Raw genomic sequence first — 17,226 nt, forward strand, 5'->3', positions numbered from 1 at the left:
GGCCGTGGGGCCTGGGCCCGAGCTGGGTCTGGGGCAGCTTTCCAGGACGCAGGGTCCCAGGGGGAGCCCCCGCCCCTGCTCTCCACCCCCTACCAGCTGTTCCTAGGCCCAGCCCTGGGCAAGGCAGCTGGGGTTTTCCCAGGCAAGAGCCCCCAGGGACAATGACTCACAGTTCAAGGTCTGCATTCACAGAACCTTCTTCTATTCCACCCACAGCCCCCAGGAAGTCCCCCAGGGTCAGGTGGGTCCAGATCTCGGCACCCTGCAAGGCCCTGGGCATCAGGCATAGCAGCCAGTGTCATCACGTCCAGTGGCCACCAGCGTCCCATTCCACCTAGAAGGAAACTGAGGCTCAGAGGTGGGCCTGAGCCTGGGTCTCCAGGTCGAAGCCTTGCTCTGTCCTCGGGCCCCTTGCCCTGGCCTGGGCGGGATGTCTCGGATTCCAGCCTGATTCCCACAGCGAAGACCAGCAGCTGCATGCTTGTCTGTCCCCCAAGCCCGGAAAGAACTTTCCATCCGAAAGCAAGACGGGCTTCTACAAAGGTTGTGGCCTCCCTGGGGGAGCTCAGGAAACCCAATTCTCTTTCCTCATCGCCAGAAGATACCGCAGCAGCTCAGTGCCTGCCTTAGGAGCTCCTCCACGGCACCCTGGGGAACTGGCTGCCCAGCCTCGGTTTGAACACCCCGAGTGATGGGAAGCTCATTACCTCTCAAGGCTGCCATTGCATCATGAGCCTCTGCTGACCTAAGGAAATTCTCCCTGGGGCAGAGCCTCACTTCTGTGAGCCACACAGCGTAAGACCTCCATTCAAGAGTTTGTCTGGTCCGTGCTGCTGGTGAAAGTTTTGTCAACATCTATTGTGGGTGGAGGCAGCCTGTTTACATATCTCCACTGGCCACCACTATATTCACACCATCCACGGACTCACTCACCCACTCAGAAATCCATGTGCACATCCCCCCAGCCCTTAACCTCTTCCTTTCCAATCATCCGCCCGTCTGTCCTCTCTTCTCCCTTCTGTCTGTCCCCTCACTCACTCCCCTTATGGCCCCGGCTGGCCCCTTATCCCCACAGGGTGAAGAGGTATGATAGGCAATGGCAGAGACCCCCTTCTCTTCCGGAGGCATCTTCCGGAACCCTTGTCTCAGCCTCCCTACCAGCCCGTTGCCTCTCACCTGGTCCCCCAGGATTCCACCCATGGCCTGTCACATGCCTGGCAAACCTGACCCTTCTCACTTTCTGCCCCATGCCCCCCAGGCTCTGGGTTCCCATGTCTCTTGGGCCCTATGGCCTCAGGCTCTGTCTGGGGCAGACCTCCCACTCCCCCCCCCCACCGCCCCCCTGCCAGGCTTGGGCTTAGCATCAGAGCCACTCATCACTCAGAGGGGAGGAGTATTTGTCACGTGCACCTCCCATGCCTGCTCTGTGGGGGACACCGGTCATGGCAGGTACCTCTCCACCCGAGAGGGGCAAAGTGGCACTTTGGGCCCTGGAGGTGATCTCAGAGAGAGGTGTCATTTTCAGACAGGAGGCCGAAGCCCTTGTGGGGGGCCCCTTCCAAGTCCCCGTGTCCTGGAACACACTGCTGCCACCAAAGCGCCTGGAGGGCCCAGGCCTCACTTCCGTGTTCTTCCCCTTGGCTGCATCCACCTGTGTCCACCTCTCCAACAGCATCGCCCTCGGGCTTCTTGCCCCCACTTTACAGATGGGGAAACTAAGGCACCGGGAAAGGATGGGTGCGGCTTTCCCCAGCTGCCAAGGCATCGCCTGCTTCTCAGAAGACTGCTGCCTCGGCTTGATGGGGAGGGAGGGGGGAGCCGATGGAGGGTTAGGACAGCTTCAGGGAAGCGCTGAGGGTGCGGCCACCCAGCAGGGGCCAAGCCCTGAGCCATCTCCCATACTCCCTTGCGGGTGGCCCTCGAGGATCTGCTTTCAGAAGGCACAGGCAGTCTCCTCACCTTGGCGGTCAACCTGGTCCCTGATCAACCTGGTCCCTGACTTCGCAGGGTGCTGATGGTGCAGTCGTTGTCAAACAAGTGGGGTGGCAGCGGGGGTGGCCTGGGGGTGTGCTGCCTCCCTTCGTGATGGTCGCTCTTAACATGTCCTCTCAACAGCCCTGAGGGGTGGCTGTCATTATCCCCATTTTACAGGTGAGGAACGCGAGGCTCCAAGTGCTCTGAGGTTTCCTGAACGTGCTCTTACCATACACTCCGTCTGTCCTCATCACTGAGGGTGGCCTGTCCCCGAGAACGGGGGCGGGCTCCTTATTCACCTCTGACTCCCTCATCCCTAACACCAGTCATCTCATCGCTCTGAGTCTCAGTGTTCCTCTGCCAAGTGGGAATAAGCATCCCTACCCTCCAGGCTGTGGGGAGGAAAAAAAGGACTGTGCGGCCCTGGGTGTGAGACTCAGCCTCTCAGGGGCATCTTCCTATCAATGGTCATTTCAAAAGCCCCTGGCACTGCTGGGCTTGTGTTAGGTGCCTGGTGACGTTGCCCTTCCCTCCCTGGTGGGACCCAGGGGGCCACAGCAGGAAGAGTGAGAAGTGAGGTAGGTCTGCATGGAAACGTTCACACCCTCAGCTACTCCCTCTCCCCAGCCACACGGCCAAAGCCCGGCTCTGCGGAGAGCTGGCCAGCCCTCCACCCTCCTCGGTGCAGTGACTCACACGGCCCACTGGGGATGAAGTCACTGCCGCCCAGGCAAAGAAAAGGATACATTTGTTCCCTGGGAGATGCCGATGCCATGGTGAACTTGGCCTGTGAGGGCAGGACACGGCTCAGGGCCTGTGCTCACTGGAGGGACCCAACCGCACCAGTGGGGAGGGCAGTGGGTGGAGACACTGTTCAGGGAGATGGGGGACTGGGGAGTGGGGTGCACCCCTCCTCTGCAGGCCAAGGGAGGGTCTAGCCTCCAGCCCCAGCTGGGTTTGCCCCTTCTACTTATCTGTGAGCAGGGCCTGTGGGCTCAGGGCTCTAAAGCCCCCCAGATTTTGCCTCTGACTTAAAAGGCAGGCTATCGCTCCCCGTCTGCCTGTCTCCTCCACAAAACGGTCACACTGTGCCCCACTCCCGAGCACCGGGCTTGACATGATGGTGGGGTTTATGAGGCCAGACGTCGGCCCTCTCCCCTCAGCCCCCCCCCCCCCACCCCCCCCCCCCCCCCCCCCTCCCCCCCCCCCCCCCCCCCCCCACCCCACCCCCCCCCACCCCCCCCCCCCCCCCCCCCCCCCAACCCCCCCCCGCAATCTGGATCTCCGTGCAGCCTCCCCAGTGCTCTGCCTGCCTTCAGGCCGGCCTCCCACTGTCCATCATCAGGTTCCTTCTAACACCCGACATCCTCCCTGCCGCTGGCCTGTGGCCTCCTCCTGGCCAAACCACAGCTGGGCAGGCAAGACCCCTTGCCATCTGCCACCCACATGGAGCTTGCTGATCCCCACAAGCGGTCCAGCCACACCCCAGCCCTGCTGGCTCCAAGCCTACCCACTCTGGACAGGAGCTCTGCATACCTGGGCCCGCTCTGCTCCAAATGCCCTGCAGACGGGACTGTCTACTTTGCTCTGGGCCCATGGATTGAATCACCAGGCTCCCACGCCCTCTGTTACCTGTTGGCTGTGGCCAGTGGGAGACCCTGGCAGGAGGGCAGGAGGCAGAGGAGCGGGGGTGTGGTCAGGGCACTCACTGCCCCTCTGCGGCCACAGTGCCTGGCAGGTGGCCCTTTCCACACAGCTCTCTCTCTCTCTCTCTCTCTTTCCCCTGCTGCACGTAACTACTCTCTCTCCCCACCCTCAGGGCCTGGGTTGTAAGGCCTCCCCACCACTGCACGCGGCCCCACTGTGGCCGGTATTGCACGCACACACTTCTGGTGAACCCTCCATATACGTTGGAAAGTGGCCCTTCCAAGGCCATCACCTCTGGGTGTTCCTTCATCCAGTCAACACGTCTTGACTGCCTCATTGTGCGGGATGCCACTCGAGGACCTGGCGAGGAAGGACCGTGAAGCCAAGCAGGGCTGATGTCTGGTGTGGGAGGAACAACCAGCACGAAGCACATAAATGAAACCGATAAGCCTTCCGGGGCTCCCGCCTCTTCCGCCCCACATCCTCTCCAGTCCCTGAGCCTGGGCTACAGCCAGTCTTTACCTTGCATGGACATCGCCTGTGTCTGCCTCCCTTTCCCTCCCTGCTCTGGGAGCCCGTGGGAGGCGGGGCAAATACCCACAGAGCTTAGCTCTTTGCACACCTCCCCACACCCTGAGTGATGGCACTCATTATCACCTGCCTCTCTTTACAAATTAACACACCGAGGTTCAGATGCCTTGTCCAGAGTAACCTCTAAGCCCAGCTCCGCCCATCCAACTCCGAAGCCAGAGCTCTTTCTCCTGCCTCAAGCTGAAAGCAAAATGAATCACCCATCATGTATATTGAGAGACTTCCCGTGGTGCCCAGAGCAGGGCCAGGCGTGAGGCAGGCACTCGACGCGTGCCAAGTTGGCTGAATGTTGAAAACCTTAACCTTCCTGCCTCTTAAGCGGTGTTTGTCTTATGAAGAGGATGCACAGGGATGCCCCTATTTTTCAGATGGGAAAATGGAGGCCCGAGGTGGTTAAGAGCCTTGGCTCACGGGTGATCATTGCTGGGCTCCCAAGCCCCTGGACATCTGGCCGAACCTGACTCCTGCCACCTTGTCTCAGGCCCAGGAGGCCACTAATGGCTGAGGATGCAGGCAGAGCAGGCCACCGACTCAGGTCAGGTGTTGAGGAAGAAGCCAGAGAAAGAGCTTTGCCCCACCCATCTTGGGGAGCATGAGGCACATTGTGTCCAAGGCCCCCGACTGGGTGCGCAGGGTCTCACTTGGCTTGTGGTGCAGACGGGAGACTCTGGGGGGCAATGACAGAAGCAAGGATCAGGGAGCAGCTGGTGCCTGGACCCGGGGGGTGGCCCAGATGGTGGGGACAAGTAACTGAAACGTTCTCAAAGCAGAGAGCCAGTAGGGATTGCTGATGGATACAATAAGGGGTGAGACAGAAAGTCCAGCCAGAGATGATGCCTGGGTTTCTGGCCTGAGCAACTGGGCTATTGGAGGTTCCACGGACGGCGATGGGGACATGGGGACGGCTTGTGGGAAGAGGGGGGGGAGGATGGTCAGGTGGGACGGAGGGGTGGGAACCACACAGTCTAAACAGACAACTGTTGCTCTGTAGGAATGAGGGCTCTGTTTTCTCAGAAGTCAGAAATCCAGATTTTTCCCTGAAAGCTCTCAGTTTTTACACGTCTGCAATAAAGTCAAACTTAAAATGCCCTGTTAGGGCTAATTCCATGCCGGCCAAATAAAGTCCATTTGTGGGTGTCTGGCTCGTGGGTCACCGTCTCTTGAACTCTCAAGAGTCCCTTCTCACCCGCCAAGGCTCTCTGAGCTGCCATGTCCTACCGGAAGCTGCCATGACCGGTCCAGCTCCAGAGGTGCCTGTGGCTCCTCACAGCCCTGACGCCAGGGAAAAAGCCAGACTGGGAGTGACCCGAGGGTGGACATGGGATTTGCTCATCAGTGTCTCAGGCCCTGGCAGACAATTTGGCCCCGAGAAGGAGTTAATAAAAGAGTATGTGCTGGGGCGCCTGGGTGGCGCAGTCGGTTAAGCGTCCGACTTCAGCCAGCTCACGATCTCGCGGTCCGTGAGTTCGAGCCCCGCGTCGGGCTCTGGGCTGACAGCTCAGAGCCTGGAGCCTGCTTCCGATTCTGTGTCTCCCTCTCTCTCTCTGCCCCTCCCCCGTTCATGCTCTGTCTCTCTCTGTCCCAAAATAAATAAATTAAAAAAAAAAAAAAGAGTACGTGCTGAATGAAGGGATAGCTCTTTCACTTGATCTGTCTGCCTTTTTTTTTGTAACAATGTAAGTGAGGAAACTGAGGCCCAGAGAAAGGACGCGGCCTGCCTAGGGTGAGGTCTGGGGCCAGGACCTGCTCACCATCCAGCCTCTGTGTGTCACCTGCCCCTGAGACTGGGTGGGGACAGGAAGTACAAAGACGGCACCACGAGCTTATCGAGTTTTGCCAGTGGAGGGAAAGCCAGGACCCTGGGAAGCTCCTAAGTGTCGGGGTGGGTGGGGGGAGACTGTCCCAGGGACTTGCCTGGTATGGTGGATGCCCGCTGGGATCTGGGCGGAGCCAGACCTCAGGGCTAGGACTGGATACCGCTGCAGGCAGCCTGGCTGTGGGACAGGTGGAGCCCCAAGGGGCGGGGTCTGACATCAGCCATCAGTCACACCGACAGCCAGTCCTCCTGGCTTCTCTCTTCTGGGACTTCTGACTCCGTTCTCTCTGGGCCCTGGCGAAGGCAGATAGTACCAGGGCCTTCAGGGTTGGTGCCCTGATCTGCCACGTAGGGAAATCAGACAGTTGAAACGATGGAGGTCCAACTCCCATTCCCTAATGTTGAAGATGGAGAAACGGAGTCACGGAGGGGTTAAGTGACTTACTTAAGATCACACAGCCGGGGAGCAGAAGATCTGGGACGCTGAACAGGGGTCCTGACTAAGACCTGTATCCTCTCCACACCACTGAGTTGCACTGGCGGGGGGGGTCTTTATAGACCATTTCTGATACCCGCCCGGCCCCCAATGCCACAGTGTCTTCATCTGCAAAACGGGGACAGAACAAAACCTGCCTCGGGGGTGTTTTGTGAATAGCAAGTGCATCCAAGGAGCCAATGCTGTGTGATCGTGCTTTGAGAAGTTCACGAAGGATCATGAACGGAAAGCAATGCTCTCTGGAGCTTCTGGTCTCTCAAGTCGCTGGGTGTGACAACCACCAAAACCTCCAGGGAGAGACATCTCACTGTCATCTAATAACATATAACACTGGCGGTTATTGAGTGCTTACTGTAGCCAGTGCCCTACATGTGATTACCTCACTGAATCCTTAAGCCCCTCCTTGAGGTAGGTACCGTTATTACCTCATCTATAGAGTGGAGAAACTAAGGCACCGAGAGGCTGACCAGCATGCCCGGGGTTACACAAATAGGAAATAGCAGAGCAAGGATTTGGACCCAAGCACTTTTGCTCCAAAACACACATTATAGCCACCAGGCAACAAAACTTTCCTCCTCCGGTATGGAAGTCCTCCTCTATGCCTAACCTAAATCCCACTTGCTGCTGGCTGGGCCCAGCCCCTAGCTCCTCCTCGGGCAAAGGAGAAAAGCTGTTCCCTTGGATGCCCATCATGTGCTGAAAGGCCTAACATCTGTGGCCCCTGGCTCCTAGCTTCCTGGATCTTGGCATGCAGGTCAAGAGACTCCAAATAGGAAATCTCCCCTTGACTGACTGTGCCCACACACGAAGCTCCTTCAAAGAGAACTGATGAGGAATGCACCACCCTGGGCCAGGACCCCACCTCCTCAGTGGCTTCCCTGCCTCCTTTTTCATCAGCTGCCTTAGGGCTGTTCCCAATACCGCAGCCCTACCCTGTCCGGGTCAGCCCCCTGGCTGAGTCCCCTCCGTTTCCTTCCTCTGTTCACAGACAGTTCCCAGCTCCACTGTCACCCCCACCCTTATGCTGCAGACTCTCTCTGTGGACATGCTGATAGTTCATTTAATGCATGAATGAATTATGCTCAGGTCATGATCTCGTGGTCTGTGGGTTCGAGCCCGGCGTCGGGCTCTGTGCTGACAGCTCAGAGCCTGAAGCCTTGCTTTGGAGTCTGTGTCTCCCTCTCTCTCTGCCCCTAACCCACTCACATTCTGTCTGCCTCTCTCAAAAATAAATAAACGTTAAAAAAAAAAGTTTAAAAACAATGCACGAGAAAACCAAACTAACTGGCTTTCACTACTGAATACATTTATTTTAAAAGGAAACTTTATATCACTCCCCCAAATGGAAAACTCATATCACTTGCTGAAGTAGAGGTTACCATGAAAACAAGACAATGTTATTCAATTTCAGGCAGATACTGTTTCCTGCCGAAGGCGCTGGGCTTAAAATCTGCCCGGTCTTTGTTCTGAAGAAGCCAGGAGAGAGAAGTGAACCCACTCTCCTTGTGGGCCCACTGTCTGGGGACAGTGTCCTGACAGGTCAGGTGCACGAAACACATTTTCTTCTGCTCTTTCCTCCTTCGGGGACGGAGCAGTGAGGGGCCCGGCAATCCCGGCAGCAGAGAGGATCTCAGCTGGGGGACACTGAGACGGTGCAGCAGCCTGCGGCTTTCTGCATCACACAGTCCAAAAGCTTTAGAGCTGGGGTCAAGATGAAGAAATGGAAGGCCAGAGTCGGGTGGGACACTGCCCAAAGGTCACTTGGCAAGTCTGAGGGGGAAACCAGGAAGGACAAGACTCGGGGTTTTTTGACCTGCAGCCCTACTGTGTGCCAGGCACAGAGGATGGAGGGGGGCGCCGGGCAGGGACAAGACAGAGTTCCATAGAGCTGACATTTGGAGGGAGGGGGCAGAAGAGACAACCGTTAGGCAAATGGCACGATAATTTCTGATGCTGGTGAGGGCAATCAAACAAAACTGGCGGACGTGAAAGATGACAAGTAGGACAGGGTGGTGCTGTGCCAGACAAGGTGATCAGGGAGGCCCTCTCCGAGGAGGTGGCATTCCAGCTGAGACCTGAAGGTCTAGGAAGGAGGCAGAGGAGAAATCTGGGGTCAGGAGGCTGCAGAAGGAGAGCGTGAGCAGTGAACTAGCTCCCAGTCACCCCTGACACTATTTTTAAAAGTATCTTGAGTTAATTTCAGCCTTACAGGAAAGTTGGGGGAAGAGTACAAAGAACCCTTTGTATCCTTCACCCAGATTCCCCACACGTTCACACTGTACCCAATTTGCTTTATGATATTGTCTTTCTTTCTTCCCACCCCCCCCGCCCCACACTTCCACACGTACAAGCACACCCACACCCACTCACACACACGTACTTTTTTTTCCCCAGAATTCTTTGAGAGTAAGTTGCCCACCTCAAGCCCCCGCTACTCCAGAGTGTCTGCCCTAAAACAAGGACATTCTCTGACACAATCACAGTACGGTTTTCAAAGTCAGGACATCAAACATTGATTCAATACTATTATCTAATCCTCGAATCTTATTCAGAGTTGCCAACTGACCTAACGATGTCCTCTATGGAGAAACAATCCCTAATTCTTTCTTTTTTTTAATGTTTATTTATTTTTGAAAGGGAGAGCATGAGCAGGGCAGGGGCAGAGAGAGAGGGGGACAGAGGATCCAGAGCAGGCTCCACGCTGGCAGCAGTGAGCCCGATGTGGGGTTGGAACCCACGAACTGTGAGATCATGACTTGAGCTAAAGTCAGACACTCAACTGACTGAGCCACCCAGGCGCCCCTCCAGTCCCTCATTCTTAAGCCTCCTTTACACATATCCAGAGGGAAACGCAGTCTCGGGATGGCCTTCCGAGGAGAACACCCTGCCTGACCCTTTAAAGTGGACAACGCAGCATGTGGACAGCTGGCTCAGGGCCAGCTACAGCACAGGGCAGAGCCACATCAGAGCCCCCTGTGAAGGGAAAAATGTGCACCCCTACATACACTTACCCAAAGAACAGGCTGTATCTTGAACAAAGTGAAAAGGCTTGATAAGGCTTTAAAATATAATAATAATAATAATAAAAGCACATATACACAGCCTCAGGGTTCTCTGTCTATTTGCACATCACTGCCAACCCTCACAAACCTGGCCTGCGGGGGACACCGGGCTGCAGCCCCTGTAGAAATGACCATTCCCGTGGCTCAGTGATGCAGCACCGTAAATCAAACAGCAGCCTGTCTTTGGGTACGATTTTGACATTTTATTTGCTTGATTGCTGAGGGTTGTCTGGTGCCTGCTTCCACCCTGTGCCCACGGGGAGGGCCTCACTGGCCTCACCCCATTGTGCGTGACAGTCTCATGGTAAGCCTGGGGAGGGACCCTTGGGTCCACTTCACAGATGAAAACAGAGAGGTTCGCTATAACAAAGTATCACGGACTAGAGAGCTTAAACAACAGAAATGATTTTTTTTTTTTTTTTTTTTTTTTGCTGTTCTGGAGGCTAGAGGTCTGAGATCTAGATGTCCCCAGGGTTGGTTGGTTTCCTCTGAGGCCTCTCTCCTTGGTGGATAGATGGCCTCTTCTCCCTGTGTCCTCACGCCGTGAATCATTCAGGGTCGTCCAGAGGAAGAGAACCAACGGGATGTACGTGTCTGTGTACACACACACATACATGCACACATTTGTTTATCGTAAACAATTAGGAAGGCCGGCAAGTCCCGAGGTCGGCGGCTGGCAAGCTGTAGACCCAGAACGCTGATGGCGAGTTTCAGTCCAAATGCTGGGAGGCTCGGGGTCCCAGGAAGAGCCGAGGTGTTGGCGGGAGTCTAGAGGCAGGGCTCAAGGGCAGGCAGGCACGAGGAGTTTGTGCTCTACTCAGGCCTTCAACTGATTGGACGAGGCCCACCCACACTGGGGAGGGCAATCTGCTTTGCTCAGTCTATTGATTCAAATGTTCATCTCATCCAGAAACACTGTCACAGATACATTCAGAAGGATGTTTAGCCAAAGATGTGGACAGCCCTCACCCTATCGAGGTGACACACAAAGTTAATCATCAGACATGGTCTTCCCTCTGTGCATGTCTGTGCCCTAATCTATTTCTTTTTAATGTTTATTTATTTTTGAGACAGAGAGAGAGAGAGTGAGTATGAGCAGGGGAGGGGCAGAGTGAGAGGGAGACACAGAATCCCAAGCAGGCTCCAGGCTCTGAGCTGTCAGCACAGAACCCGATGGGGGCTCGAACCCATGAACTGTGAAATCATGACTGGAGCTGAAGTCGGATGCTCAACCAACCGAGCCACCCAGGCACCCCTTCTTTTTTTTTTTTTTTAAGTTTTATTTATTTAAGTAATCTCTACACATGGGGCTCAAACTCACAACCCTGAGATTAAGAATTGCACCCTCCTCCAAATGAGCCAGCCAGGCAGCCCTGCCCTAATATCTTCTTAAAAGGACACAAGTAATATTGGATGAGGGCCATCTTAATGATTTCATTTTAACTTAATGGCCCTTTTAAAGACTGTATCTCCAATGCAGTCCCATTCTGAGTTACTGGGGTTAGGACTTCAACATATAAACTCAGGGTGGGGGGCACAACTGACCCCATAACAGGCCCTGACTGGAGAAGGGACCCAGCTTATAAGCTTTGGGGCCCAGCTCTTTCCTTCTGTGAGTTGCCTGGGCATCTGGGGCCCCTCATGTTGGCATGCCCTTCCCCACGCAGGCTGACCCATCCATCCAATGGCTGCCAAGACAGGGCTGAGGTGCAATCACTCAGTCTGGATAATCTCACGTGCAAAGTCCAGCAATTGCCGAGACAAAAGTGGTTGTTGGGGAGAGCCAGTATTTTCTCCCCCGCCCTCTGGCCACCAGAGGGATCTTGCTAAGACACAAGGCTGCCAGGAGACCTCAAGCGTGAAAGACTGGAGCCCTGAAGCCTACTTCCAGCGCCCTCTAGATGCACCTGGCAAGGACAGGTGGATGGAGGCAGGCGGCCTCATCCCAGTCTCTCTGAACTTGAGCTAGGTTCAGCTCTGGCTCCCAGATCCTCAAGCCTTCCCTGACTATTCCGCTGAAGCCCAGCTTCTCCAGGCCCCTGACAATTTGGTGACACCGAGCCTCTGGTGTATACGTCATCATGCCTCGCTCTGGTCCAGCAGTGCCTGAACGGGGAGGCCACGCTCACGGGGAACACACGGCCATTTCGCACCCCACGACTCCTTCCTAACAGCCCTCCCGTATAGCCCAGAGCCCGGCCTCTCCCACGCAGAGTGTAGTGCTGGTGGGGGTGGGGGCCAAGGGGTCCCTGGAGGCTCCTTCCTACAGATATTCCCCCCGCCTCAGCACAGTGAGGGGTAGGAAATGGCCCGCGCTGGACCCGTCAGACTCGTGCCCCAGACTTTACTTCCTGAGTGGAGACACACGGCTGTGGGCTCCATGGATGCAGGCAGCCTTCTTCACAGCTGGGTGGCTCTCCAGGGGGCACAGCGGTCCTGCTCGGGGGCCCAGCCCACTCCCCCAGCTTCCTCTGATCCTCTCAACCCCCCCGGGAGCGGCACCGAGGTTCCCTTTCGCTCCCACAGGATTGGCCACGGGCGATTTCTGTGGCTCGCCACCGGAGACCAGCGGATCCAATGCTCACGCACCACCTCGCTCACATCCTTTCCACACCTGTCTGCCGCGGGCACTGACCACCCCGTGGCAATGGGAAAATCCTCCTTGTCCCTCAAGACCTGTCTCAGCTGAACAAGAACCTTCCCAGCTTTTCCCAGCTGACGTGATCACTCCCCCTCTCAAATAATAACAACACATTCTTCAAACTTACTTCATTACTAAAAAGAAGATCTATGATGTGTCAAGCTCCAACTGCGTCCCAGGTGTTCTTCCTAAGCCTGTTTCGGCTCAGGACAGAAGTATCTTGGTCGGTCACCGGGGCGGACACTACCTCCCAGGATGGCCCCATAGCTGGGCCAGACCTTGCAACTCCTGGTCAGGACACGGGGCGTAAGTCGCACCCCCCTTGGCTGTGGGAAGGACTCTGTGATGCCCCAGGGAACGGACCGCAACGGAAGTGATGCCGCACGCCTTGTGAGGTCATGAAAGGTGACACATCTCCTACGTGGCTCTCTCTAGGAAAGCTAACTCTGGGGGCGTAGCCACCATGGTGTGAGGAGCCCAGGACACATGCGGGGGGCCCGTAAGGGTGTTTCAGCCAAGAGCCAGCAGCAACTGCCAGGTGAGCGACGGGTGAGCGGGCGGGTGGGCGGGGCTCCTGAGAAGTCCCGCCTCCAGTCTTCAAGAAACGCCGTCTGATGGGCGTAGAACAGGGCCCACCCAAAGAACACACCCACGGGAAGGACAAATACGGTCACTGTTTCAAGTCCTTACGTTCTGGGGTAATTTGCTAGGCAGCCACAACTAGGGGAACAGTTGCACGGAGGCAAGAGGCTTTAAACAATGCAGAGAGTGAGTGGGGCAGGGCAGCCTCGTGGGGTCCATCGTTTGGGTTGGACTGACCACATTCTGTCACCTTAGGTAGGGCACTTAGCCTCTCGTCATCAGACATATGGGGGAAATAACAGTTATCTATGTCATAAGGCTGTTGGGAGGACGAATGGAGACAGGGCATGAAAAGCATTTAGCACCTATAAATGCTCAGTGAAAGTAAGGAATAACAGTAATAATTATTCTCAAAGGGACCAGCCAGATCAGATTCCCGGTCAGCCTGACGTCAGAGCCTGCCCTGTCCCCTCCAAGTCACAGAGCATCCAGGGTCTCACTGCCAAGTTTCTCCTCAACAGACCGAACCTCACCAGCCACGGGCTGAGGCCTGGGACTTGGGTGTGCGGTGGGGGCACCCCGTGCCCTCTGAGCGGCCCCAGAAGTCCTGCCTGTCCAGTTCCCGGGGCTGCATGCTTGAAGCTGTCAGCCCGCTAAGTTCCACTCACTGTGGCCAAGGCTTAGGGAGCTCTCTCCAAAGTGAGTTTCTTCACGCTGTGGTTTTGGCACACCTGGCCTTTGGTTATTTCCAACAGAGGTGGTCAGTGAAACCTGCCCATCAGGAAACAAGTTGATAAATGGTATCATCTAAACTAGTCCTACATTTGTTTGTTGTTGAAAAATTTTTTCAACGTTTATTTATTATTTTCGTGAAAGAGAGAGAGAGAGAGAGAGAGAGCGCATGAGTGGGGAGGGGCAGAGAGAGAGAGACAGAGAGAGAGAGACAGAGATAGAGACAGAAGATCCCAAGCAGGCTCCACGCTGTCAGTGCAGAGCCCGATGCGGGACTCGAACACACACACCGTGAAATCATGACCTGAGCTGAAGTTGGACAGTTAACCGAGCCACCCAGGCGCTCCGTCCTGGTGCTACATTTGTAACCAAACAGTCACACTCTGTTCATAGGTGAGGTTACAGAGTCAGTCCGGGGGCAAGTGAACATGCAGAGTTACAATTACTCTGGAAAATTCCTTACTATGGGGGACCCGGGACTACACAGATCGAGGCAGCCAGTCATGCGTGTCTCACCCTCCCCTTCAGGACGTCCCACACCATGTACACGGCTCTCCCCTTCTCCTCTCTGTCTCCTTCTCTCCTTTTGACACCAAAAATAGCATTTGGCTTTTAATACCGAGTGAAGGCAAGCATGTGGAGACATGGGGACTCTCACCCACTGCTGGTGAGGATGCCCGCTGTGAAACCACCTTGGAAAGCACTTTCACAAAGCTCAGTGAGGCTTAAGACACTCACGTACTGCCCTGGTTACAAACCCTGCAGAAACTCTGCAAACGGGAGCAAGGAGTTACGCACGAGAGTGTTCACCACAGCCCTGCCTGTAACATCAAAACACAGGAAACCACCCGAATACCTTAAAACAGTAGAACAGATCATTGCACAAGGCATATTTGTACAACGGAATACCACACATCAGTGAAAACGAGTGAATGAGAATTATACGTAGCAGCATGGATGAATCTCACCAATAAAACATTGAGTGAAAACAGCGAGCCGCATCTTGAAGAGATATCTGTACACCCACGTGCATAGTCCTATTACTCACAGTAGCCAAAAGGTGGAAGGAACCCAAGTGTCCACTGAGAAATGGACAAAGTGTGGTCAATCCACACAGTGGAGTATTATCCAGCCTTAAAAAGGGAAGAAATTCTGAGACGTGCTACAATGTGGATGAACCTCGAGGATACTGTGCTAAGTGAAATAAGCCGGTCACAAAAGGACAAACGTTGTATGATACCACGTACATGAGGCCCCGGAGTGGTCAAATTCAGAGACAGAAAGTAGGATGGGGTTTGCAGGGGCTGAGGGAGGAGGGAACGGGGGGCTCGTGTTTAGTGGGGACAGAGTTTTGGGAGGGGCTGCAAGATGAAAAGAATCCTGGAGATGGATGGTGATGATGTGTGTGCAGCACAATGTGAATGTACTTCATGCCACTGAACTGGACACTTAAAAATGGCTAAGGTGGGGGCGCCTGGTCATGATCTCGCGGTCCGTGAGTTCAAGCCCCGCATCGGGCTCTGTGCTGACAGCTCAGAGCCTGGAGCCTGTTTCGGATTCTGTGTCTCCCTCTCTCTGACCCTCCCCCATTCATGCTCTGTCTCCCTCTGTCTCAAAAACAAATAAACGTTAAAAAAAATAAAAAATAAAAAACCCGGCTAAGGTGGTCAATTTTAAGTTATGTGTACTTTACTACAATTAAAAAAAATTTTAAAGCGAGGTGCAGATTGCATCATGTATCTGGGGTTTAAAAACACGTACAACAGCCTTTTGTGTGGACAAAGTTATAAGAATGTGCATGGGAAATGTACAGATGAAAGTGGGGGGGGTGTTGCTCTGCTTAGATTTAGCTCCAGGGGGAGCGGGGGTGGGATGGGATTTGAGGGAGGTCCACAGGGGCCACATTGGTGACAATTTGTCTCTGAAGGCAGGAGGTGGGTATACTACTCTCTATATTCTCTGCACCTATTTCAGTAATAAGAAAGAGTACCCTGAGGTCTGCTGGGCTCTGGTGACTGGGGAGAGGGCTGTGTCCTCCCACCATGGCCGCTTGGCCAAAGCTGAAGGGTCCGCGGGGTCCCCATCCACCCAGGCGGCATGCAGAAGTCCCTAGGAACATTCTTTCATTCTCTGGTTGAAATACGCAGCTCCGCCCCTCCCCCAGCCCCAGCGTCTGGCAGAGCTCCAGGATTATTTTACATTAATTTAAGATCCCTAATGAAGAATAATTAACAGCTTCAAGGGAGCCTGGCACACCCTGTGTTTAGAAGTGGTTAATTATGCATTGTCTGCAAAACATCCTTTTCATACTCTTAAGTTTTGGGTCGCTGTTTTAAACAACGGAATATGGCATCAGGAAAAAAGCCAAGTGGTTCCATTTGCAAAGCCTTCCTGGGGCAAGGACAGCCCCCATTTCCCACGCCCCTACTAAGCGCGGCGTGGTAAGCGTTTTCCTGGAGTTGACCCCGTCAGCCCCTCCAGGGGGCAGTGAGAGGTGGGCTGGCACGCGTCCCACCTTGCACAGGGGCAGGCTTGCAGGGAAAGGGACTCTCTGAGCCCTCTGCTGGGATGAGGCCGGACCATAAAGCCAAGTTCGTATCTACCTGACGTGTCACCTTTATTTATGGTCACTGATAGAAAGAAGACTGACCCGGCCCTGAGCTTCTCATTTGCTGGGGTGCATAGTTGGGACTCCTCAGCTGGCAGTGGGTGGCCTCCACAGCTGGGCCGCCTGGTGAAATCCTGATGGTCCCACTGACAGGTCGTGTGACTCTGGGCAAACTACTTCTCCTTCCTGTGCCTCAGTCTCCCTCAGCGGGAAAATGGGATAATCGTGTCCGCCTCTTCATTGGGTTGCTGCAGAGTCGGGGCTTAGAACCGGGCCTCACATGTAGCAGGTACTCAGTGAGTCTCAGTGTTATGGTCACCTACTCTGTCTTCCTTTTTAGGCTCATTCCCTTATATGTATCCTACCCTTCAGCCTCTCCTTTGGCCATTTCTGAACCATGCCAGGCTCGGTCCTACCTCCTTATGTTTAAACTGTGCTCTCTGCCCTTCCCTGTCTGGAAAAATCCCACTTCTACGATCAGCTCAGATGCCACCTCCTGCAGGAAGCCTTCCTTGATTTCTCCCAGATACCCTCCCTCATGCTCCTAGTATCTTTGTGCCACCTCGATCTCCCATCCTTAATTTTCATGGCTTGTTTCGTGGGTCTGTTTCCCCCTTGGAGGCTGGGAGCTCCTTGAGGTCCATGTCCCAATTGTCTCTGGGCTGCAGTAGGGGCTTGGGAAAAGAGCCCCAACTCTGTATCTGTTCCTCCCACGGCAGGCAGGGGCCAAGAGGTCTCTCACCAGCTCCCCCTGGAGGCTGAGCCATGCCCCTCACAAAGAGCATGCGACCCCCAGAGGTGACTCTCAATGTGTCACTCCTTCCCTACACTCGTCATGGGGTCCTCACTGTGTGCAGCACAGAGCCCACCCCCTGGTCCCGGACTCCAATCCTAGATACCCTCTCCTAGCTCCATGGTCTTTTGCTGCCACCTGAAGACATCTGCCCTTTGAAAAGCTCTGGGTTTTTTTTCTACGTGCTTTTCCCTCTGCCTACAACACCAACCTTCTCCTTCTCGGCCCTGCCAGCTTCTCCAGACACTTCCCTGCCCGCTCAGCTGTCACCTCCTCTGTGGAGC

General features: G+C 55.0%; 1 protein-coding gene across 1 annotated transcript in view; it reads right to left on the reverse strand.

Moving 5' to 3' along the window:
- Window positions 1–17,226, reverse strand: part of LOC123383782 (MAP/microtubule affinity-regulating kinase 3-like) — a 154,167-nt gene that overhangs the window by 23,374 nt on the left and 113,567 nt on the right. The gene's annotated exons all lie outside the window — the stretch shown is intronic.

The sequence above is a fragment of the Felis catus genome, chromosome A2 (assembly GCF_018350175.1).
Source record: "Felis catus isolate Fca126 chromosome A2, F.catus_Fca126_mat1.0, whole genome shotgun sequence".
NCBI lineage: Eukaryota > Metazoa > Chordata > Mammalia > Carnivora > Felidae > Felis > Felis catus.